This window comes from Bubalus bubalis, chromosome 17 (genome assembly GCF_019923935.1).
Source record: "Bubalus bubalis isolate 160015118507 breed Murrah chromosome 17, NDDB_SH_1, whole genome shotgun sequence".
In the NCBI taxonomy this organism is placed as follows: Eukaryota; Metazoa; Chordata; class Mammalia; order Artiodactyla; family Bovidae; genus Bubalus; species Bubalus bubalis.
In genome coordinates, this window is record NC_059173.1 from 21,407,331 (window position 1) to 21,430,304 (window position 22,974).

At 54.4% G+C, this 22,974-nt stretch overlaps 1 protein-coding gene across 17 annotated transcripts in view; it reads right to left on the reverse strand.

Annotated features, from left to right (window-relative positions):
• NCOR2 (nuclear receptor corepressor 2) overlaps positions 1 to 22,974 on the reverse strand; it is a 238,145-nt gene that overhangs the window by 193,583 nt on the left and 21,588 nt on the right. For 16 of the 17 annotated variants that reach the window (XM_025267798.3, XM_025267796.3, XM_025267792.3 and 13 more), the window contains exon 2: positions 10,179 to 10,225. The exons of the other annotated variant lie outside the window; for it this stretch is intronic. The gene's annotated coding sequence lies outside the window, so the exon portion shown is untranslated. The remainder of the gene's footprint in view (positions 1 to 10,178; positions 10,226 to 22,974) is intronic. 17 annotated transcript variants of the gene reach the window in all.

A 22,974-nucleotide genomic window follows, 5' to 3' on the forward strand; every position in this document is an offset into this window, starting at 1 on the left:
CTTGCCTAAGAACAAAGCCCACACAGAAGGAAGCAGAACTGACACAAAGCCAGCTCTCCAAGGTGTGGTTTGAGCCCCTGGATCCAGCCATGCCTGAACTTGCCCTACCCTGGACACTCTGGCATTAGGAGCACCCATCGACGACTCCTTGTGGCCTAAACCAGCCTAAATGTGTCTCCACCACGACTCAGGAGTCCTAACGAATCACCCTCATGTCTCACCCCCACTAACACTTGTCCAAAGAAGCCTGTCCTGACCCAGAGGCAAATTTGAAACTTGTTACCCTCCAGTAATGGTCTGAACTCTGTCCGTGTGACCCTTGATGTCACTTGTTTAACTGACCCTTTCCCTCCGGACACTGAACTCCTCAAAGGCATGAATGATGCCTGACTTTTTCCATCATTCTGACTCTGGAACATTCCATGTGCCCAGTAAATGTATATTAACCAGCTAGCAAAAGAACAAAAGAAGGAAACCAAAGCCATGGATTTCTGCCTTAAATGCGATAAAGAGCCTAACCCCTGAGGCCTACAGAACAGCCTCAGATCCAGAGAACTAACCTGGTGCCTCTGACTCTGTTTCAGCCAGGTAGGCCTCCTCAGCATTCCTGGGACATCAGAACCCCAGGGCCTTTGCATAAGCTGACCTCCCTACCTAGCTGGCTCATCCCTCTTCCTTGCACAGGTCTGGTTCCTTCTCTTGGTCCAGGTTCCAGTTCAACTGCCACCTCCTTGGAGACTACCTGTGATTCCTTGACCTAAGGCAAGTAGCCCCCCACCCCCACCTCACCCCACCCCAAAGCAGAATTGTTCCACCCCGTTATTCCACAGCCAGCATTTCCCTGCTTTCTAAGAGCATGTGTGTTTACTACACTGTCCATCTCCCCATCAGCCCATAGGATCCACAAGGCAAGGGCCTGGCGTCTTGTTGGCTGAGTACCACAACCCACTCCCTCTCCCAGGAGGCCATGGAGACACCAGGCTGGCTGCAAGGAGGCAGGAAGCAGACCCCCTCATGTCCTGACCAGTCCTGCCCAGCCCAGAGCAGCTGCTGCATGCCTGAGGGCCCTACGTTACACATGGAGCCTGGCCCACCGCCGGTGCGGCCTGCCAAGAGACTCAGTCTGGCTCCAGGCTCAGGGAGGGCTGCAGGTGGTGCCTGCACAGTCCCCACAATTAACAGCAGGTGCCATGGAGTCAAGCTTCCTGGGTTCAAATCCCAGCTCTGCCAGCTGCCAGCTGTGTGACCTCAGGCACATCACTTAACCTCTCTGTGCCTGCAGCGTCCTTCCATATAAAACAGGGCTGGTAATATTAGCCCTTACCTTATACGGCAGCCTTGGGGAGAATATGAGTGGGTGTATATGACATGATTTAGAACACAGCCTGGCCTAAAATATATGGGCAGGAATCATTAGAAACTCTAGGGTTCATAATAATAACAGCAAACTCTCCCATAGCACCAAGGCAAGCAAAAAAAAAAATCACAAAGTGTTAGCTTGAGTAATAAATGTAGCATTTTCTCTATGTCTGTTTGAGGTGCTTTACACATGAGTTCCCCCAAAGTATGTTTCTTATTCAGCAAAGGTATGTTTGTTCTTCATTCAACAGGCTTGTTCCAGCTCTTCCAGGCAGCCTCCCCAGATTGCTCCAACCCTCAGGAACAACATGGACACACACAATTCCTCATGTGAGTCTGGCCTCAATTCCCCTTTCCACCCCAGGCTACAGAGAGGGACAGGAGAGCCCCCAAACCCCACCAGACTAAAGTCAGCACATGCATGCTGCATACTAGCCCAAGCTGCAGCTCCTGCTGGACTCTCAGAAATGCAGGCCCCATCAGGCACCCCAGAAAGTGAAGGGTGCTCCTTCCCTGCAGTCTGCAAAGGAGTAATTCCTGGTGGAGGCCTGGGTGTCCCAAGGGCTCAGGGCCCACTGCCCCTGACAGGGTCAGATGTCCAAGACACAGGGCACACCATGAAAGAACAGGCAGTGACTTTGGCTGGGGGGTCTGGGGTCTCCAGAGACGGTAAGTGAGAACAACAATGCCCCCACAGCCACTTCCATCCTTTCTGTCCCCCACATGAGGTGGGCACAGCTGATCTCCTGGCTCCCAAGCACAGCAAGAGACCCGGTGAAGCCAGCCTTTGGCGTGCACGGCCCCTCCACTTCTCAGACAGGAGAGGCGCACCCCCCTTCATGCCAGGGAACTGACGTGGTAAAAGCTGGTTAGAATGCCAGCTCTGGCACCTCACTCAAGTCCCTCTACCTCACTGAGCCTCAGTTTCCTCATCTGGAAAATGGGCTGGGTCTAATGATCATCAGCATAGTACCTACCATAGGCAGGACCAGGAGTGCCCAAAGAGCCAACAAACCAAAGCCACAAAAAGAAAGATCTAGAAAGAAGTCATTTTAATTTCTGCAAATGGGCTTGCTTTCTCATTACAGGAAACATAATTTTACGTGTCATGTTTCAGAATGGTTTCTGTTTGGATTTATAGCAATTGTGGAAGGCATGACCTGATCTTTCCAGCACTTAAACCTCTTGAGGCCTTGAGCCCCCCTAAATTAGCAGCTCCCTCTGAGGGTGCATGCCTAGCAGAGACAGCTCTCCAGGTCTGTGTGTACCACACAAGATGACCTAGAGGCTAAGAGAGGAGACCCAGAAGGATGCAGGCTCTGGGGAAGACAGTCTGGGTTCAAATCTCACTGGTTGTGTGACCTCAGGCAAGTCACTTAACCTCTCTATTCCTCAATTTCTTCATCAGCAGAGTAGAGATGACAACAATCTCTACTTCACAGGCAGGGCTGGAAAATTAAATTATAATAGGTAAAGTAGAGCATGATTGCTACGATAAACCCTGTTCTTGTTACTGCTGTCATTCGCTACAATTTCAAAAGGTTTAGAAACCTGACTGCAGGAAAAAGACAAGTATACCTGGATCCGTGGGGTCTGGGGGGCCCCACTACCACCTAGGCTCACCAGGAGCCCCCAAAAGCAGGGCCTCCCTCCTCCCACGGCTGAGGGCAGGGAATCCTATCAGATGGAAGGAGACACATGTCAGAGCCGAAGATTAAAAACAAGTACAATTATCGGGCAGGCATCCATCCATAATTATGAATCTGATGTAATTAGGCACCCCACTAATTTCATTACTTATTTATTTACGGGATTGCTTATTTAATTTACAGGCCTCCTTCCCCGAAAAGTCATCTTAGCTCACACTCCTTGGGCAAGGAAGGAGGGGACCCTCTACTCTGTCTCCCCTCCCCCCTTTCCTGGGCTTCCTCACCCCAAAATAGCTCCCCAGAAGGTCTCTGTGACTGAAAGACAAAGGTTGACATTCACTCAGCAGTGCTGGGTGCCCACAGACAGTGTGTGACCCAAAAGGCAGAAGGTACAGAATGCCCTTTATACCCTCATCTCCCTGGGCAGAGGAAACCCAAGGGGAAAGAAGGGTGATTCTAGGCACCCCCGCCCAGCCACTGATTTCTGAGGTGACCCTCTGGATCAGCAAGCACACTGGTAAAACAATGGGGCTGGTACTTCCCAGCCTGGAGATGGAGAAAGAGCACTCCACTCTCACCGGATGACCTTCCATAAGTCACCTGACCCCTCAGAGGCTCAGTGTCCTCATCTGTCAAATGGGAGTATTCAGGACAACACCCACAGCCAGCTAACCCTAAAACTGCCAACTGCCGCTAGTCAGTGCTACCCTGTGGCCTCAGCCAATGCAATAAGGCAAGAAAAAGCAAAGTGGCTTAAAGACTTTCTAGCTTCATTCATTAATAGCCAAGAACTGGATACAACCTAAAGGTCTATCAACTCATGAATGAATAAACAAATGGAATCATATATGTACACGATGACAGATCAATCTCAAAAACTTCAAAACAGTGAAAGAAGCCAAACCCCAAAAAGTACACACTTCAAGATAATTTTAGTACAAAAACCTAGAAGAGTCTATAACCTCTATGACAGCAGATCAGTGGGTGCTGGGGGATGGAGATTTTTGGGGGGTGATAGAAACCCTCCTGATGGTGGTAGTCATATGAATGTTCACATTTTGCCAAAACTCATGGAACTGAACTCTTAAAATGGGTGTATCTTTTTACAGGTTAATTCCATCTCAATAAGGCTGTTTTTCTTTTTAACTGTAACAGAAAAATATATACATATATTAACACCACTAACTCCAATCCCCATGCCCAGGGACTATATTCTCATTTCCAGCTCAGGTCTGCTGGTTCCTTTACTGTCTCTCAAGTTTCCCCAAAGGCCCTGATTTACAAGCCCTGGACAAGGCAGATCAGGGTTGAATCCCAGATTTATCCCTTCCTTCCTGAGTCATTTAGGGAAAATCACTTTTGCCTCTCTATCTGTCAGGTTCCCCATCTACCGAAGCAGGGTTATAAATAGCATGATCGTTGGAGAGTTATTGCGGAGTAAAACGCACCAAGGTGAAGTACGTCTGCAGGCCCGGGCATACAGCAGGGGCCTCATTACTGCTACTGCAAAATAATGAACAAACAAGGACCCTGCCCACTGTGGACAGGGCTGGCCAGGATTCTTGTCCCCCAGACACACAAAAGCCCTTCACTGCCAGACAAGACTCCAGGTCCAGGTAGCTGCCCCCATCACTGAAGCTCCAGACTGCCAAGGTTCCAGCATTTAATGGATGTCTGCTTTCCAGGACAGGACAAGTCTCCTTGACTCCACCCAACTCAATCCTCCCAGGAGAATGGACACAAAAGGATGAAGGTCATGTGGGGAGGAGCTTGCCCTGAGGGCGGTGTGGTACACCCTGAGAGGTCATCTGGGGACAGGAGCTGGCTGGTGGAGAGGACCTCCTGGTAGAGAAGGATGCCTTGGCAGTCAGGCCATCATGAATATACTAACTGGGGCAGGACAGGGTGACCCTGGAGCCCACTCATTTATGTAGGAAAAAGGATGATGGGAAAAAAGGACGACAGGGAGGGGGCTTCGGGAACTGAGGTGCAGATGCTGTGCCGGCCTCCCGTGTGCCTGTCTGAGGGCGGCTCCTGCTGCCCTGTGAGTGATGGAGAGGGCAGGCAGCGCCTGGGAGCCCGGGCAGGAGGGGTGTCCCCCGGGCCCGATTAGAGGGCCAGCCGCAGGCAGACACGCTCAACTGTCAGCCTCGTCCTCCCAGCCACCATCAGAGGCACCATTAATTGCTGTCATTTGAGGGTAGCCTGTGGAGAGAAGGAGGGGGGCTGTGGGAAGGGGAGGGGAAGGAAAAGGGAGGAGGAGCAGGGAGCAGTGAGGGATGGAGAGAGGAGGGGAAGGGGAAGGAAGGAAGGCAGGGGAAGGACAGCTGGCTAGGGCTGAGCACCCTGAACTGGAAGGAGAGAGAACCACCCATGCATTCTCCTCCTCCACCCAATGGAGGGACCAGGGTCCCCCAGCTAGGGACATGCCCATCAACCCATTGCCCAGGTGGGACAAACAGAGTCCAGACAGTTGTGATTCTGCCTGTCCCAGTCCCTTGAACCTCCCCCAACCCCCACCACATACAATTGGCCATTTGTCTGCCTGGGCGTTGGTTGGTCCTGATCTTCCTCCCCAGGAGACCCAGAAAGCTCCCCTCCCGCCCACCTTCAGCCTCCAGCCACACTTGACTCCTCACCCTTCATGTATACACTACCAGGCACCACACTGGGAGAGACTCAAGGCTCAGCCAAACCCCACCTTCCCACCTATACCCCTGCACTCAAGCAGTTCCCTACCGCAGGGTCAAAACCTATACCTAGCTTAGGGGCCCAAATGCCACCTCCTCTAACACATCACCTCTGGTGCCTCAGTTTCCTCATCTGTTGAATGGGCATAAGGACAACAGAGTGTTGAAGCAGAGTGCAGCTGCTGTTTCATGATCATTCAGGACTTCCATCCCCCTTGACCCACACACAGCTTCCCTTCTGCCTCTTATTGTGTTTTTTTTTCTCAGAAATACCTGTTTCCCTGAAGCTGACTCCAGCCCACCAGAACCCCCACCCCAGCCCCCAATGGTGGGGTGAGGAGGGTCTCAGAAGGCCCCTGAGCTGCCAACTGGGAGCTCCTGGGCATGGGAGGGGAGCCTAGATCATCCACCCAGCCTCCATGCCCCCTGGGGCCCTCCCTCCCAGCTGGCCCCACCTGTCCCCAGACAGGACTCATCTCTGGGCTGAGGAGCCACTTGGGTCCTGCCAGGGGGGCTCCCGGGAGCACTGGCTTCCTCAGCAGGGGGAGGGACCTCCTCTCTCCCTCCCCGCTGTCTGCCTCCCGCCTCCCTCACACGTGATGGATCGCCCCAGAGGAGGAAGCTAAGTGCTTGCACACAAAAAGCCCTTTTATCGTCCTCGGGTGGGCCACTGGCGTGACAAGCTGATAACTCAGCCACAGGAGGAAGGCTCTCCATTAGGCCTTCGATGGGGATTGATGGAGGACAGAGAGGCAGAGGAGGAGAGGAGGGAAAAACACCCCAGGCAAGGCCACCTGCCTTCTAACTTCAAAGGCATCAAGAAGGCAGGCAGAAAGCCCGGCTGGGCTGATCACCTCTGTGGGGACCACCAGTGTCGCCCATGCTCCCTGCCTCCAAGATGAAACCTACTTCTGCTGTGGGACCAAAGGCCCGGCTCAGGAAGCAGACAGCCTCCAAGGCTGTCCCTCCCTCCTGCCTACTGGAGAGCCCCAAAGGCTCAGGAACAAAGGAGTGAGGCCTGGCTCAAGAAAACCCCAACCAGGTGACTCATACAGACTCCTGCAAACCAGGAGGTCCATTCCATATAGCCTCAGGGCCTTTGCACAGGCGGTTCCCTCTGCCTGGGTCACCCTTCCTCTAGAGACCTGCGCCCTTCCTCCAAAGACCTCTTGCAGGTCTTTGCTCAAATGCCACCTTCTCAGGGAGGCCACTCTGACTGCCCCCCATTTGAAACTGCAACCCCCAGACCACTTGTACACACCCCAGACACCCACCCTTCCTGTTGGTTCTTCACCCTAGTCCTTCGCCACTGAAGGACACATGATGTATCTGACTTGTGAACTGTCTGTCTCGTCTAAGGAGGACAAGAGGCTTGTCTGTCTTACTCCCAGCTCTAACTCCAGCCCCAAAACAGAGCCTGGCACACAGTAGGTGCTTTAGAAAGAATCGTTTGATGAATGAATGTATTCAGAAGAAGAATAAAATCTCCCAGCAGCAGCCAGGAAGCGCCCAGCAGTGCCCTCAGCAACCCTTGGAGGACACCCATTTGTCAGATGAGGAAACCAAGGCACGAAAGTGTCACCGCTTCCTGGGACTTGCACCCAGGTCTGCAGGGGGCTTCCCAGGTGGCACTAGTGCTAAAGAATCTGCCCTGCCAATGCAGGAGATCCCTGGCTCAAGAGGATCCCCTGGAGGAGGGCATGGCAACCCACTCCAGTATTCTTGTCTGGAAAATCCCATAGACAGAGGAGCCTGGCGGGCTACAGTCCAGGGAGTTGCAAAGAGTTGGACGTGATTTAGCACGCATGCACTGCAGGAGGTCCACCCACTGCAAAACCACCCCAGAGACTCAGGATGCCAGTCCAGGGCTGGATATCACAGACGAGACAACCAAAACTCACCCTCAATCTGCCTCTCAGTGTTTTAGCCTGAGAGAGACCTTTTCCCATCTCTCGGCCTCAGTTTGCTCCTCTGCAGAATGGGGCTGCATAAGTGACCACACCCCCACTGTCCCTCCCAGAACACTGCCCCAGTCCCAACTGCACCAGTGTGGCCCTGATGGGGGAACAGCAGTGACCGGTACTTAGCAGCCAGAGGAGAAAGTAACAGATCTTGACCCCATCATGAACACCGAGGGCCAGAGTGGGGGCTCTTCAGACCCTCCTCCAACCCTCCCTGGAGCCAGGCCTGGCTGACAACCTTCTCCAGTCCTGGAAGAACAGCTTCATCACTAAGAGGTAAAGAAAGATGCTGGAGGGACTTTCCTGGTGGCCAGTGGTTAAGACTCCGCACTTCCAACGCAGGGGGCGCGAATTCAGTCTGCAGTCAAGGAACTAAGATCCCACATCCTGAGCATGTGGCCAAGAAAATATTAAAACAAAGAAAAATGCTGGGGGTACTAAGTGAGTGCTTCCTGCTTGCTGAGAACTGGTGCCTGCGACAGCCCATGCCCTATGTCCCAAGCCCCAGTGGCCGCACACCAATCCCGGTCAGTGGCACAGAGCTGGGAAGGGGCCAAGCTGACATCTGCAAGGGCCCAGTGCCTGCTCCCCAGCAGCCGCACCCACTGACCAGCCCTTCCTCACTGGCACGGATTGGGTGGGCACCCCATGTACCCTCCAGGATGTGTCTCTGCTTCTTCCCCAAAATTGCTGACTCTCTGGAAAAGCTGGGGGTTGGGGAAGGGGAGGAAGTGGCATTTCCTCATCACACCCATAGGGGTCTCCGGGGGTCATGACTGCCTCTCCCAGGCCAGGGACAGCTGGCAGCCCCCTGTCCTGGGAGCCAAGGACAACACACAGTGGGGGGACCTGCAGATTCAGCCCCCTCCTCTGCTAGGGCACCTGACTGCTTCAACAAAAATACAAAGCACCAAGATCTTAGCAACGATCTGTTCATCACCAGTTCTACAGAGGCATTTGATTCCATCCCCCTTCTACAGATGCAGAAACTGAAGTATGAGGTGGCTCGGGGCCTTGCCCAAAGTCACAGAGATGATAAGTGGCAAAGGGCACTATGCACTCAGGCAGTCAGGCTCTGGGGTCCCTGCTCAGGACAACTTGCCTCCCCTGGTTAAAAAAAAAAAAAAAAAAAAAAAAAAAACAGAAAAGATGCCTCCCTCTCTGGCTAGCCAGGCCAGTACCTGAATCCCCTCCTCCAAGCCTGTGCTTGGATTTCCCTGGTGGTAGTGGTTAGGACTTTGGTGCTTTTCACTGCCAGGGGCCTGGGTTCAATCCCTGGTCAGAGAACTAAGATCCAACAAATTGCACTGCACAGCCAAAGAAAAAACAAGCCTGTGCCCAGCCCGCTGACCCACCTCTGGTCTGCCTTCTCTTTCCCCTGACACCCCAAACTTTGCCAGTGCCCCCTATGGCCCCCCTCCAGTCCCTCTGGGGGACAAGCTCTCTGGAGAGACCCCTGCCTTCAGAGGTACCAGGTGGGTGGTGGAGGCAGAAAGGGCAGTGGGCACAGACATGCCCAACACGGGCCTCAGTCTGCCCAGTGAAACGGCTGTGAAATGGGTGCGTTGAGGAAGAATCCACTGAGTTCCCTGGGAGGGTCAAAGAATTAGTCTCAGCCAGCTCTTTGCTTCCAGCTGAGACATGGAACAGGTGATCTATGCATGCCTCCCTTTCCTCATTTGTTAAAATGAGAATAACAGTCCGTTTTGCAGCATCACCATGAGGGTGACTGAATGTGGTCACACGAAAAGCCCTAAATGGTGATGGACTTTTGAGCACCTCCTCTGGGCCAGATGCTGTCCCACAGCAGCCCATTGAATCATTGCAGCGACCCCCGCTGGGGACTGCTCATTACCCCTGGTTTATGGAACGGGAGATGGAGACACAGGGAGGTGAGTGACCTGCCCTGGGCGCTCAGCATGAAAGGGGCCGAAACTGGGACCCAGGTCACTTCTCCCACTGGGCACAGTGACCACAGTGGCGCACCGGTGCCCAGCCCCGCACCCTCCTCCAACATCCAACATCCCAACTCAAGGGCCTGCACACTGGCCCTGCCCTCGTTGTGCCTGCACATTGGCCCCGCCCCCTCTGAGCCTGCACATTGGCCCCGCCCACTGAGTCTGCACACAGGCCCCGCCCCCTCTGAGCCTGCACATTGGCCCCACCGTCTCTTGAGCCTGCAGCCCACCATCAGGGCACAGAAGCCATGGGCCCGTGAACCCCAGAGTTGGAGAAATGCATAGTCCTACAGCTGCACTGTCGGGGCAGCTCCTTCTCCGAGGCCCTGTTTGAACAGCACTGCCTCCAGTTAGAAAATATTCCATCCTGGAGGACCCCACAGCCTTCACAGTGGGCAATGGTGCTGCCCGTTCCACACCCCATGAAGCCACACGGAGCGCCCCCCACCACCACACCCATCCACCAGTAGAATATGGCAACCCAGCAACTTTCGACCCACCACCCCGAGGAGGTCCCAGCAATATGCTGGAGACAGCAAGTGGGGACAAACAGGAACCTACCAGAAAAAGCCGCCAGCAACTCCGATTCCTCAGAGACTCCCGGGGACCTGCAGGGGAACATGCGGGTCTTGTTAACAAGGATCCCAGCCTCCACGCATGGCCCAGGGCATGACCACATCAAAGTGCAGGTAGATGGCAAGGCCCTGGCCTGGGCCTGGGGCCAAGTATTTCTCCATGACAACTCTATGAGGCGGTACTGCTAGCTCATTTGACAGAGAGGGAAACTGGGGTTCAGAGAATCAAAGTCTCAAGTCCCAGGATCCACAACTAGGAAGTCATGGAGCTGGGATTCTAATCCAAACTGTGTGGTTACAAAGGCAGCCCACACCCCAGCAAAGCCCGCCCAGGGACCCCGGGCCTGTGTTGGGGGTCCAACAGTGTTGGACCAGCAGTGGTGGATTACAGTGCTGCCATGAGCATCCCCCATTAACTTCCCAGGGGACCCCATAAAAAGTCAGTAAGGGACACCTGAAGAGGGGTGGGCCTACTACTCTCATTCAAGAATTCCTGGGTCACCCTTCAAAGTCAAAGCCCCACAATAAAAACAAGCGTCCAGGATATAAAAAGCACTGCTGCTGCTACTGCTGCTGCTAAGTCGCTTCAATCGTGTCCGACTCTGTGCGACCCCATAGACGGCAGCCCACCAGGCCCTGCCGTCCCTGGGATTCTCCAGGCAAGAACACTGGAGTGGGTTGCCATTTCCTCCTCCAATGCATGAAAGTGAAAAGTGAAAGTGAAGTCGCTCAGTCGTGTCTGACTCTTCGCAACCCCATGGACTGCAGCCTACCAGGCTCCTCCGTCCATGGGATTTTCCAGGCAAGAGGACTGGAGTGGGGTGCCATCGCCTTCTCCGATAAAAGCACACTCACAAATAAATAAGAACCAGTCAACCCAATAGAAAAATGAGCAAAAAGACTTGATAGCACTTTGCAAAAGTGGATATAGAAATGACCGACGAGCACACGAAAAGATGTGTGTCAATATCATTAGTCAGCAGGAAAGTGCAAACTAAAAACAAGAGACCAGGGACTTCCCTGGTGGTCCAATGGCTAAGACTCCCCACTCCCAATGCAGGGGGCCCAGGGTTCAACCCCTGATTGGGGAACTAGACCCCACATGCCAAAACTAACAGATCCCATTTGTTACAACTAAGACCTGGCACAGCCAAACAAATAAATATTTTTAAAAATAAGAACAAGAGACACCCTACACATACATCTGGATGGCCAAAATAAGACAGACAATACCAAGTGTTGGCAAGAATGCAGATCAACTGGAATTCTCAGACATTGCTAGTGGAATGCAAAATGGTGCAACTACTTAGGAAAACAGTTTGGCAGTTTCTTACGAAGTTAAACATACATTTGGGTGACCATATGACCCAGCAATTTCACTGCTGGGTGTTTACCCAAGAAAAATTAAAGCATATGCTCACACACAGAGTTGTACCAATACGTGAATGTTCATAACAGCTTTATTCATCATCACACACACAAAAAAAACTGTAAACAATATATCCATCCATAGACAAAGGGATAAACAAACAGCGGTACATCTATACCATAGACTACTACTCTACAATAAATTCGAACAAACTACAGACACAACCACATGGAAGAATGTCAGATACTAAGCTCGCATCAGGATTCCATTTAGAGGATTCTGGGAAAGGCAAGACTCCACTTTCACAAGAGATCTACAGAGGCAGTCACCCTAGAACAACAAAAAAATGTTTCCCACAAAAATTAGAACACTGATCACCTCCTTAACAATTATTCATTAATCTGCACCCAGGTGTTTATGCATTCTTTACTGTGTTAGCCTCTGCACACACACAAAAAGAACAAGTGAACAGTGGGCTTCCCTGGTGTCTCAGATGGTAAAGAATCTTGCCTGCAAGGCAGTAGACCCATGTTCAATGCCTGGGTCAGGAAGATTCCCCTGGAGAAGGGAATGGCAACCGATTCAGTATTCTAGCTTGGAGAATTCCATGGACAGAGGAGTCTGACGGGCTTCAGTCCATGGGGTCGCAAAGAGTCAGAGACAACTGAGCAGGCAACACACTTCAAACAAACTGTAATGGGCAGACCACTGGACAGAGATCAAAAACCTGGCTGTGGTCCCAGTTCTTCTACTAACGGCTGTGACCTTGGGCAAGCCCTCAGTTCTCTCTGACCTCGGTTTTCCCATCCAGAAGACGGGCCTACTCTCCAAAGCCATCTCTAAGACCCGTCCATTCACAAACATCTCTGCCTTGGCTGCACCTTCAGGGAACCTCCTCTGCATCAGAGGCGAGCGGAGCTGAGGCTACCGGCGCTCACAAGACCACTGCATGTGGGGCTCAGGCTCCAGAACCAAGCTCCCTGGGTTCAAATCTGGGCTCTGCCCCTCTTAGCTGTGTGCACCCTGGGACAGGTAGCTTCAACTCTCTGAGCCTCAGTTTCTTCCTCTCTAAAATGGGGACGAGGGAATTTAATTTCCTGGCGGTCCAGTGGTCAGGACTCTGAACTTTCACTGCCGAGGGGCCAGGTCTGATCCCTGGTCGAGGAACTGAGATCCTGCTAACCATGCAGTGCAGCCAAAACAAATTCTTTTTTAATTAAAAAATAAAATGGGTAAGACGAAAGATAAAAACACTGACCTTTCAGGGACACTGTGGAGAAGAAGTGCTTGCAGAGCCAATGTGGGCTCAGTTCCTGCTGGACATTACATTACCCCGATGCAGGGGCTGGCAGCTAAGCTCCAAGACTCAGAAGTCCTAAAAGGGGCCGCAGCCGCCAGTGGCTCAAGGGGGAGGATCCTGCCCCTTCTCTCCTATTCTTTTAAGTTTTTTGGTTTTTTTTTCCACTATGATGCCTCCAGGCTAAGTACTTGTCAAGGCCCAGCAGGAAGGCTGGAAGTAGGGAGACCAGGTGTGTCTCCATAGCCTTCCCAGCCCCGGGCTCCCGGGAGCCTCCATGGCCAGTCCCCTGCAGCAGATAATATGAAGGGCTCAGGCAGGGTCAGGTGGGTGAGCGCTCTCCCCAGGAACCACCTTGGAAGGGCAGCTTGGAGATCAGATCCCACCTGCTTCCCACATTCTCCCAGCTCCAAGCCAGTCCCCAAATGGAATCCTCTGATGGTGTGGGGTCAAGACTGGCTTGGGCCAGCCCCAGGGTCACAAGCCCCGGGAGAACAGACAGAGTTCTTTCAGCAATGCTGGCAACATGCAGGTCCAGAGAGCAGTTCCCAGCCTGAAGAATTTGGGGACTTTCCAGGAAAAGCCACGCCGAGCCCCAAGGAGGAAGGTGTGCTTGGCCCGAATCGGGGTGGGGAGGAGATGGGTTGGCAACACGAGAAGATGGGGGGCGCAGGCAGAGAACAGCTGAACCCAGCGCAGAAGTCAGAGCAGAGTGTGTGCGAATGCTGAAGAGACAGAGCTGATCATGCAGACCCTTCGGAGGGTTCTGCAGGCAGAAAGGGACTGGTCCCATTGGAATTTGGAGAGTGTGTTTTTCGGGCTCAGGAGTGGAGGATGGGTGGAGCTGGAAGTGGGACAAATGGACAGGATGGAGAATATTTTGCAAGTAGCATCCACACAGACGAGGGATGAAAGAGGAGCCCTGGTGACCATGCTGGGCTCCCACAGCCTCCTGGCCTGGAGACGGCTCTGGGTTGGGGAGGGCAGGAGAACCACATACACTTCCTGTAGCCTTTCTGGGTTCCAGCTGCTTCCCTGTTACCCCATATAAGTTCCACAACCATCCTGGGAGGTGGGGGTGGCCTCTGTTTTCAGCCCAGGAAGTTGATGCTGAGGGTGGGGGTAACTCACCCAAGGTCATCCCACTAGGAAGGGAAGGAGCCAGGATTCCAATCCAGATCCGAGCTCTTTAGGCCACGGGAGCCAGGTCACTGGGTGGGGGATGGGCAGAGGGGTGTGCAGTGCAGTAAGACCTTCCTTGGGTGTGAATAGGAGGAGCACGAGGGGGGAGATGGCTGCTCCGGCCCCCAGGTTGACCCCAAGCTGCGGGAACTTCCCACCAGAGCCACACCCACTGGGACCTCCCTGGGCCTGGAAAGGTCCCCCTGCCCTAGGCATCCTAGGAGGCAGGCAGCTCTGACCCCTGTGCAAGGGACTCCAGTCAAGGAGCAGACCCCCTCATTCAAGGTCTCAGTCACACCTGTGCTCGCACACTCAGCTGTTCATGCCCATCCTCAGTCACACACACACACACGTATTCATGCGCTCATGCACACATGCTAGATTGCTTCAGCTGTGTCAGACTCTGTGCAACCCTATGGGCTGTAGCCCACCAGGCTCCTCTGTCCATAGGATTCTCCAGGCAAGAATACTGGAGTGGGTTGCCATGCCCTTCCCCAGGGACTCTTCCCCACCCAGGGATCAAACCTTCTTCTCTTATGTCTCCTGCATTGGCAGGGGGGTTCTTACCACTAGCACCACCTGGGAATTCCCAAGGCACAACCAAAACTTTAAAAGAAAAAAAAGAAAAGAGCAAGATAACATCAAAAGGCAGTGACTGAAGTAACAGACATAAACCAGGGTGAAAGTGAAAGTCGCTCAGTTATGTCCAACTCTTTGCGACCCCATCAACTATACAGTCCATGGAATTCTCAGGCCAAAACACTAGAGTGTGTAGCCTTTCCCTTCTCCAGGGGCTCTTCCCAATCCAGGGAATGAATCGGGGTCTCCTGCATTGCAGCTGAGCCACAAGTAAAGCCCAAACCAGGGCAAGCCTGCAGTGAATGACAGGAGCGATGGCAGGTGAGGAGGAAAACGGGAAGACAGCGAGCGTGTCCCGGGAGGTGAGGGTTTTATCACTATTTCCAATGAGGCCACAGGAGGGGAGTAGCACATTCTGAACTGTCACATCACCAAATAGAATGGTGTGAGGCAGGGCCAGGGAGACACCTCCAGGTCAATCCCTGAGGGCTCCATGGAGGCGGTGTCCTCTTCCCCAAGCCCAGCATCTCCCGGCACAGGCATCTCTCCTCAAGTCAGAACCTCAGGGCTCCAGCCTCAATACCAGTTAAGTGCTTGGTAGCTGAGCCTCAGTACCTCCAGGCCTTTCTCCCCAGGCCACCCAGGGACAAGGCCCTGACTCTGCGGGCCCCCTGAGGCCCTGGCAACACCTGGCCTTTGCCTCCACCTGTCCCTTGGGCAAGTTGCTAAAAGCGATTGCCCAAGCCAGGGCTCAGAACAAATCCTCTCTCCCAGCCCTGCCTCCTTCGGGCCTCCAGCCATGCGGGCTGCACCCTCGGCAGGGCCCCTCGGGGGCACACTTTCCAGATGTTGAAGGATCCCTTGCAGTGCCTGAAGCCTACAGGCAAGCAGTGACAGGAGAAGTTAAGGTTCCAGTCCTGGTCGGCCACCACCGCACTGGGCACCCAAGTCACTTTATTCCCTGTGCCTCTGTCTCCCCCTCCCCCTGTGTGTAAACAGAGGGGTGGTAACAGAGTCCCCTCAGAGGGTTGCTGCGATGATTAAATGAGTCAATACAGCTCAGCCTCTTGGAACAGGGCACAGTGTAGACCTCAACAAGCCCTTTCATTAAATTTATTTGGCTGCACGAGGTCTTAGTTGTGGCATGTGGGTGGGATCTAGTTCCCCAAGCAGGGATCAAACCCGCGTCCCTGCATTGGAAGGCAGATTCTTAACCACTGGCCCACCAGGGAAGTCCCTCAGGTAGGTTATTTATTATCCCCGTTTTACAGATGAGGAATCTGAGACTTGGGGAGATTGAGTCATTTGCCCCAGGCTCATATGGCTGGTGAGAGAAGTCAGGACAGGTGCCCAGGCGGCCTTAACTGCACACATGGGATTGAGTGCTGTTACTGTTACTGGTACTCTCCTCTGGGTTTTCAGACCCTCAGTCTAAGGGCAGTAGTAACCTCCGGAGCTGCTGCTGCCCATCTCCCTGATGGACAGACTGAGGCTCCAAGAAGGGATTGCACAGCCAGGCTGCCATTCACCTCAGTGGTCCGCCCAGTGGGCGGGTGCTCCACGATTCTCCCCCAATCAGTGCAGAGGCCAGAAGCCAGCGCCCAACCAGAAGCAGGAGCCACAACTAACCGCTGTAGTCCCGCCCAGTCATCACCTCCTCCCAGGGCAGGTTCACCGCCCAGGCTCTGCCCATCCAGCCCAGGACCCTCAGTACCGCCCCTCAGAGAGAAGATGCTCTACCCATAGTCCCTGTCATTTCATCTCAATATCCTCAGTGGGCACAGGTCAAGTTCAATGACTCGGCCAATAAGCTTAGGGGCTGGGACAAGGTCCCCAGCCAGGACCCTCGGGGCCTGAACTAGGTCCCTCTCCGAGTCAGCCTTGGAGAAAAGACGCTCCTTCACCAGCTGCTGCTGCTGCTGCTAAGTCGCTTCAGTCGTGTCCGACCGTGTACGACTCCATAGATGGAAGCCCACCAGGCTCCCTCGTCCCTGGCAGCCCCTGCCTTCCCACCTCAAACTCCTTCAGTAGCACAGATCATGTTCCACAAAAATCACCCAGGGCTTGGGGACAACTGCAATGCCTGCTACTTTGAGGAAAGGGAAGTGACCCCCACTTCAGCCTCCACGTGGCAGTGTGAACTTGCTAGGCCAAGATGAGACAGTCACAAAACGTGCTCTACAGAGGCCCTAAACAGGACCCTGCAGATCCCGACACTGCCCCCAAGGGGCAGGCATAACTTCTGGAAGCTGTCCCTGCAGGCTGAATTTGGGGACTTCAGGTGCAGTGTGACCCAGGCGCCCAGGGCAGGAGCAGGCCAGGGCCCTGAGGCAATAGAGGGTGGCAGGGGGTTAGGGGGGTTCCTAACACCCCTCCCAGAACCTCCTGGGCCTGCCGGGCACATCTCTTCACACTAGATGAACAGGGAAGTCTCCCCTGTCCCCCTGGGGCCAGGTGTCGCCCTTCCCGGTCACTGCAGTGGTAAGCAGGCCAGACAGCCAGAGCGAGAAGGAGGCGGCCCCTTCCATTTAGAAGCCACTGGGGTATTTTATTTTCCTTCTCAAGTGACAGCTGAGGCTGGCGCTCCTTGAAACTGCGGAGAGGCAGTCACCAAGAGTTCACCCAGGTCTCTTATTCCCCACCAGACCACGGCAGTCAGCGACAGCTGAGGGGCGGGGGGTGGGGCGGCGGTGCAGCCACGGCCAGCAGGGATGTTGAGTGGACAGGACCTGGGGGAAGACAAAGTGGGGAGGAGGGGCTGTGGCCCAACAGAAGGGGATGCATGGCCCCGCCCAAAGGGGACATAGCCCCCCTAACCATGGGGGGCACTGCCTCACTCCATGGGGCTCGAGGGCCATCCCAGGGAGGCACACAGTCAGAAGAAGGAGGAAGAGGAGCCCTGAGCCCTGCCCTTGAGTGCCCCAGCCTCCAAATCACCCATCTGGGCTCCCTAGAGACCTGCACCGATTGCAAGTGAAACAAGCACAGCAATAATAATAGTCCCCTCCTGTAAGTGCGCTCACGGTATGCCAGGTTCTGGGCCATCTATCCTGACCCCATTTCACAGATGGGCAACCCGAGACCCAAAATAGTTCAGCCACCCGCCCGAGCTGGCACAGCCAGTGAGGGGCAGAGAGATGGGCACCCAGGGGACTGCCCTTGGCCACCCCATCCTCCACCCCCTCCACCCTCAATTTGACCTCGGAACACACTTTTCAGAAACCTCCCGCCTATCTTCTCACTACAGGGTGTGGGGCCATCTGCGGAGACAGCAGCCAAAAGGAGCAATTAGACGCCAGGAAGGAGCCAGGATATCGACCCATTTCTGGAAGGAAGGGGGGATGGGAGGGGGCTCGGGCCACACCCAGTGTTGGCAGCCTGGCTCCCAGCCAAGCCCAGGTCAAGGCAAGGCAGGCAGCACAGACCAGGCCGGGGTGGGGGCCGAGGTGGGGCGGGGTGGGCAGCTTTGCTTCAATGCCTGCAGAGACCCAAGAGATGCCCTCTGTCTGTCCATCACCAGCACCACCAGTGGCAGACACCTGGAACCCCCTGTGGCTTTCTCTGAGTGGGCACCATGCTAAGCCCTCTAGCTTACTAACTGGTTTAATTCTTACAAGCATCGTACGCACGAGTTACCATGACTCTCCCCCATTTTACAGATGGGAGCAATGAGGCAGAGAGGCAAGAAAGTGTACCCAGGGTTCCCACAGCTAAGATTTGCATCTGGGTGTCCACTTTAACCACACATCACCTCTGCATGGGAGTCCCCTGAGGGATGGGAGATAAGAGAGAGGGCTTTCTGGGAATGGGGCACGGGGGACTGCGTGGGGTGGAAACTTCCAGAAGCCTCTGGAAGTCCCTCAGAGGCCCCATCCTGGACTCTCTGTAAAAATAATTCAGTTTCTACCCTGTAGGAACACAGGGCAAATGCCCTTTAGGGTTCCTACAGGGTAGAAGGAACCCTCCTAGCTACAGGGTTCCCTGGGGAAGAGGCTGCCTGATGGTCAGCCAGAAGGGAAAACCACTGCAGCGTTCCCAGGCCCAGCCCCCCAAACCCAAGCCCCGGAGCAGGGTCTGGGCCATTAGCGGCTGCAGGGCAGGGGGGGAGGTGGGGGGTGTGGGGTCTTGAGGGCAGCGGGTGGGAGAGCAGGGGGGTCATGGAACCATGCATGGATCGCCAGAAGCAATTAATTGTCTGGGTCAAGAGATGGTGAAAGAGATTTGTCACCCGGGGGGCCCAGGGAATATTCCAAAGAGTCCAGCGACCCCGGCGGGGGTGGGGGGTAGGGGGCGGCGGGGAGGGAGGGGTGGTCCCCACTGACCGGTACAGGGAGGGAGATCAGGACCTCTGGAGCTCTCCATTCCCCCTCCCCCACCCCCATCCCCTCCACACACATCACACTGGCAAAAGCTCTTGTCTCCACGGGTAACCCCTCCCCTCCCCAACACCAGCCTCTGACCCACCCCGGCGTCCACGACCTGCACACCAGGGTGACCAGCCCTTCCTGCACAGAAGGGGACGGAGATGCCTGGCAAGCGAGTCCACACACAGAGTCCTGGCAGCCCAGGATCCAGCCAGAGACCTGGACCCAATCCCAGCCGCACCAAGTTTGAGCTAGGTGACCAGGCCTGTTGCTTAAACTCTGAGACTGCTTCCTGTGCTTTTACAAGAGGGAGGCGATAAGCAGGGGAACTAAAGCCAGGCTGGCTCAGGCACAAATGCCAGCTCTACCATGTTGTTAAGCCTGACGCCATCACTTGGCTTCTCTGAGCCTTGGTTTCCCCATCTGTAAAATTGGGGGAGGTGGGGTGTGATGCCAAGGGTTACTTTGAGTGGAAATACACAGCCAGCACACAGCAGGGGCTCGGGGCAAACTCACCATCAGGGTTCACCAGCCCGCCACCCCAGGGACCCAGGCCCAGCCACCCCAGAACCTAGGACACCCAGGCTCAGGCCCCCAGCCTGGTCATGATGACAATACCTGGAGCACAGAGCCCCCTCACCCAGCCTCTGCAGCAGGACCCAGTGGGAGACGTAGGCTGCCATGGCCACCATTCCTTGACTGGGCTTGGCCTGTTATAGAGAACAGAACGCCCTGGACACACACAGCCCTCCGAGGACAGATGTGGAGCGGGTACGGGGCATGGGCTTCCCCTGCGTTGAGTGCCCACAAGGAGCTCCTAGCTTTCAGCCCTTCATGTCCACACCAAAACCCTCCACGCACACCCTGGGTACATGCGGCCCCTGGGATCCACTGTTTGATGCCAGTAAACACCCCAAACACCTCCCTCACTGCCCCCACTACACAGATGAGAAAACTGAGGCCCGAGCACCCAGCAAAGGGCAGCCTCAAAGCTGGCTCTTTGTGATGTACCGCAGGTGTTCAGAAGCCCAGGTCGCTGGGGCAGGGAGGCGGGGGCCAACACTGAGTCAGAGTGAGAAACTCGACGGAAACTGAAAACAGCCCTGGAGGCCCCACGAACTCTCCAGAGTGAGTCGCGCTGATTCACAGCCTGGCTCTGTGTTGGAAAGTTCCTGCTTCTGTGGTGGAGTGGGGGTAGGGGGCCAGGGGCACAGCACAGCCACGAGGCAAGCAGTGAACTGCCCCAGGGCCTTTGTATCACATCCAGCCCTGCGCCCCACCCGGGGCCCCATCAGGGAAGTGCCCGCAGGGACGTTCCTGGCTGGAGGGCAGGAAGGCAGGAAAGACCACAGGGCGCGGCTGTGGTGACCTGAAGATCTGGCCTGAGACCTAGCCTCAAATCCAGGTCCCCTGCTTTCCATTGGGTGACCCTGGGTGTGTTGCTTAACATCTCTGAGCCAGTTCCTCACCAGTGACACGGAAATTCTCATCTCACAGGACTCAGAGACTCAGTGAAAGTGTGCATACAGACTGCTGAGCATACAGTAAGAGCCCAATAAAGACATATCTTTTTCAGTTCCCAAATGGGTTTTTTTATTGAGGTGAAATTCATACAACATAAAAGTAACCATTATAAAGTGAAAAATTCAGTGGGCTTGATTACATTCACAGTGCTGTGAGGTCACCAACTCTAGTTCCAAGCATTTCCAACACCCAAAAGAGAAAAGAAAACCCCTACTCACTGAGCAGTTTGCCTCCACACCCCCTCCCCTCCTCCCAGCCCCTGGCAACCACTCATCTGCTTTCAGTCTCTATGGATTAACTATTCTGGACATTTCATAGAAACGGGACCACGCCATATGCAGCCCTTTGCGTCTGGCCTTTTTTTCACTCAGCCTCATGTTTTCAAGGTCCATCCTCACTACAACATGGATCAGCACTCATTCCTTTTTTATGGCTGAATCGTATTCCATTGTGGGGATGGACCAACTATTTATTTTTTAAATAAGAAGAATAAATGTGTCCTGAATAATACAGAAAAGCAATCTGACAATATATACAAATACACACAGACATGAAATACTTTAAAACTTGCAATGTTATAAAATAACCATAATGACTGTAGTGATATAGTGTGGAATCTGGCCAGAAGGAAGAACCAGTTGGCTGGAGAGAGGGGACCATAGTGGCCCCAGGGCTAACAGTCCCTCCCTCAGGGCCTTTCCTGCTCAAGCGTCAGGACTCCCATATCCAGGCTGTGCTGTGCTGTGTGACCCTGGGTCAACTCCTTACCCTCTCTGGGCCGCCACTTCCCCATCTGTAAACAAGGGTCCTGGAAAGGACACTCTCAAGAGGGATTTCCCACCAGAAAGGCGAGAGAGACTGTGGCAGCCAGACTGTGGAACCCATCAGGCAGGGGCATGTCACCCAGGGAACTGTCAGGCTTCCCGGTGCTGGGGACAGCTAGGACAAGCAACTCTGGGATGTTCAGAGTCCCTATAGAAGCGGGAGGGGTGGGGGAGAGGGCATACTCTGGGCCACAGAAATACAGACACAGCACCAAAAGGGAACCTGGGTGCTCCTGCCCTCCCCTGCCCAGGGCAGAACCAAGATGTGCGTGTCTAAGGCCTGATGCCATGTCCTCACACTTGAGACATTTGGTTCTTATTGACAACCCACTCCAGTATTCTTGCCTGGAGAATCCCCGGTCCATGGGGCGCAAAGAGTCGGACATGACCGCAGTGACTTAGCACAAACGCTTGTGCGCTATAGGATGCTCACAGCGCCTCTGGCCTCGACCCACTGCACCTGCTGCACCTCCCCCGGGCTGGGACAAATGAAATGTCTTCAGACATTGACAAATAATCCTGGGGGCAATGTCACCCCGCTGACCCCATCCCCACCATGGTCCCCGCTAAGAGCCTCTCTTCCTGGACAGGAAATGGCAGTGAGTGGTACCCACCCCTCCCCTGGGCTGGCCCTCTGGTCTGGTCAGTTCCAGACAGGGTAGAACTCCCTGAAGGGACAAGGACCCTGTGTCCAGGACCCATCCTCCTTTTTCTCCAGGTCAGGCCAGGCCTGGTCTCCCTGCCAAGAAACACACAAGCCATCCCCACTGACAGCCGATGGATTCCTTGGCAGGAAGCCCCTGTCATGTCCTGACGCTGTTCCAGGCACTGGGGGCTCAGCTGTGGATGAGATAGAAGCAGCCCCTGCTTTCTTGGAAGTGACTTTCTGATGTGGGAAGGCCAAGAACACACCAAGGAATGGAATCAACTGAGAAACTTCATTGATCAACAACTGCGTCTTGAGTGAGGGGCTGGGATAGTGGCTTGGAGTGGGGGGCGGTGCTTGACTGGGCAGCCAGGAGGACTTCCTGAGGGTGATATGTGACCTGAGACCTGATGACAGTCACCATGCCAATCACAGGGAACAGCATTCCTGGTGGGGGAACAGCAAGTAGAGAGGCTGAGTACAGAGGTCAGGGTGGGGGAGGGATGTGGCTGGAGACACATCAATGCAGGGGGGAGGGGGGCAGCTCCCCAGCATGCTCAAAGCCTCTAGTTTTATTCTCAGAGAAGAAGGAAAAGTAGGGAGGGAAGAATGTGAGACCAGAAGCTGAAGATTCTCATTCTCCTTTGGAGAGCATGAAGAAAATGGTAGGAACAAGAATAGATGGATTCCAAGGCCAGGAAAAGGCTGGATGGGTGCCCAGGTCAGACAGTGGAGCAGGGAGGGGGACCACAGTACCTGGCCTGCTGTTATGAAAGCAGAGAGGGTCTCAACCACAGTGGTCCCATCACCCACCACTAAGAGCATATTGTTATTTTTGTGTTGCTAGGGGGTCTCCTAGGCAGGCTCCCCACCCTGGAACATCTCAGAAACAGACAGGGATGTTTTTGGCTGTCCTGTGACTGGCACTCGGCCAGTGGGACAGTCCCACGCCGCAAAAGGCACCCTCCCCACACAATTTTCAAATAACCTGGCCGTT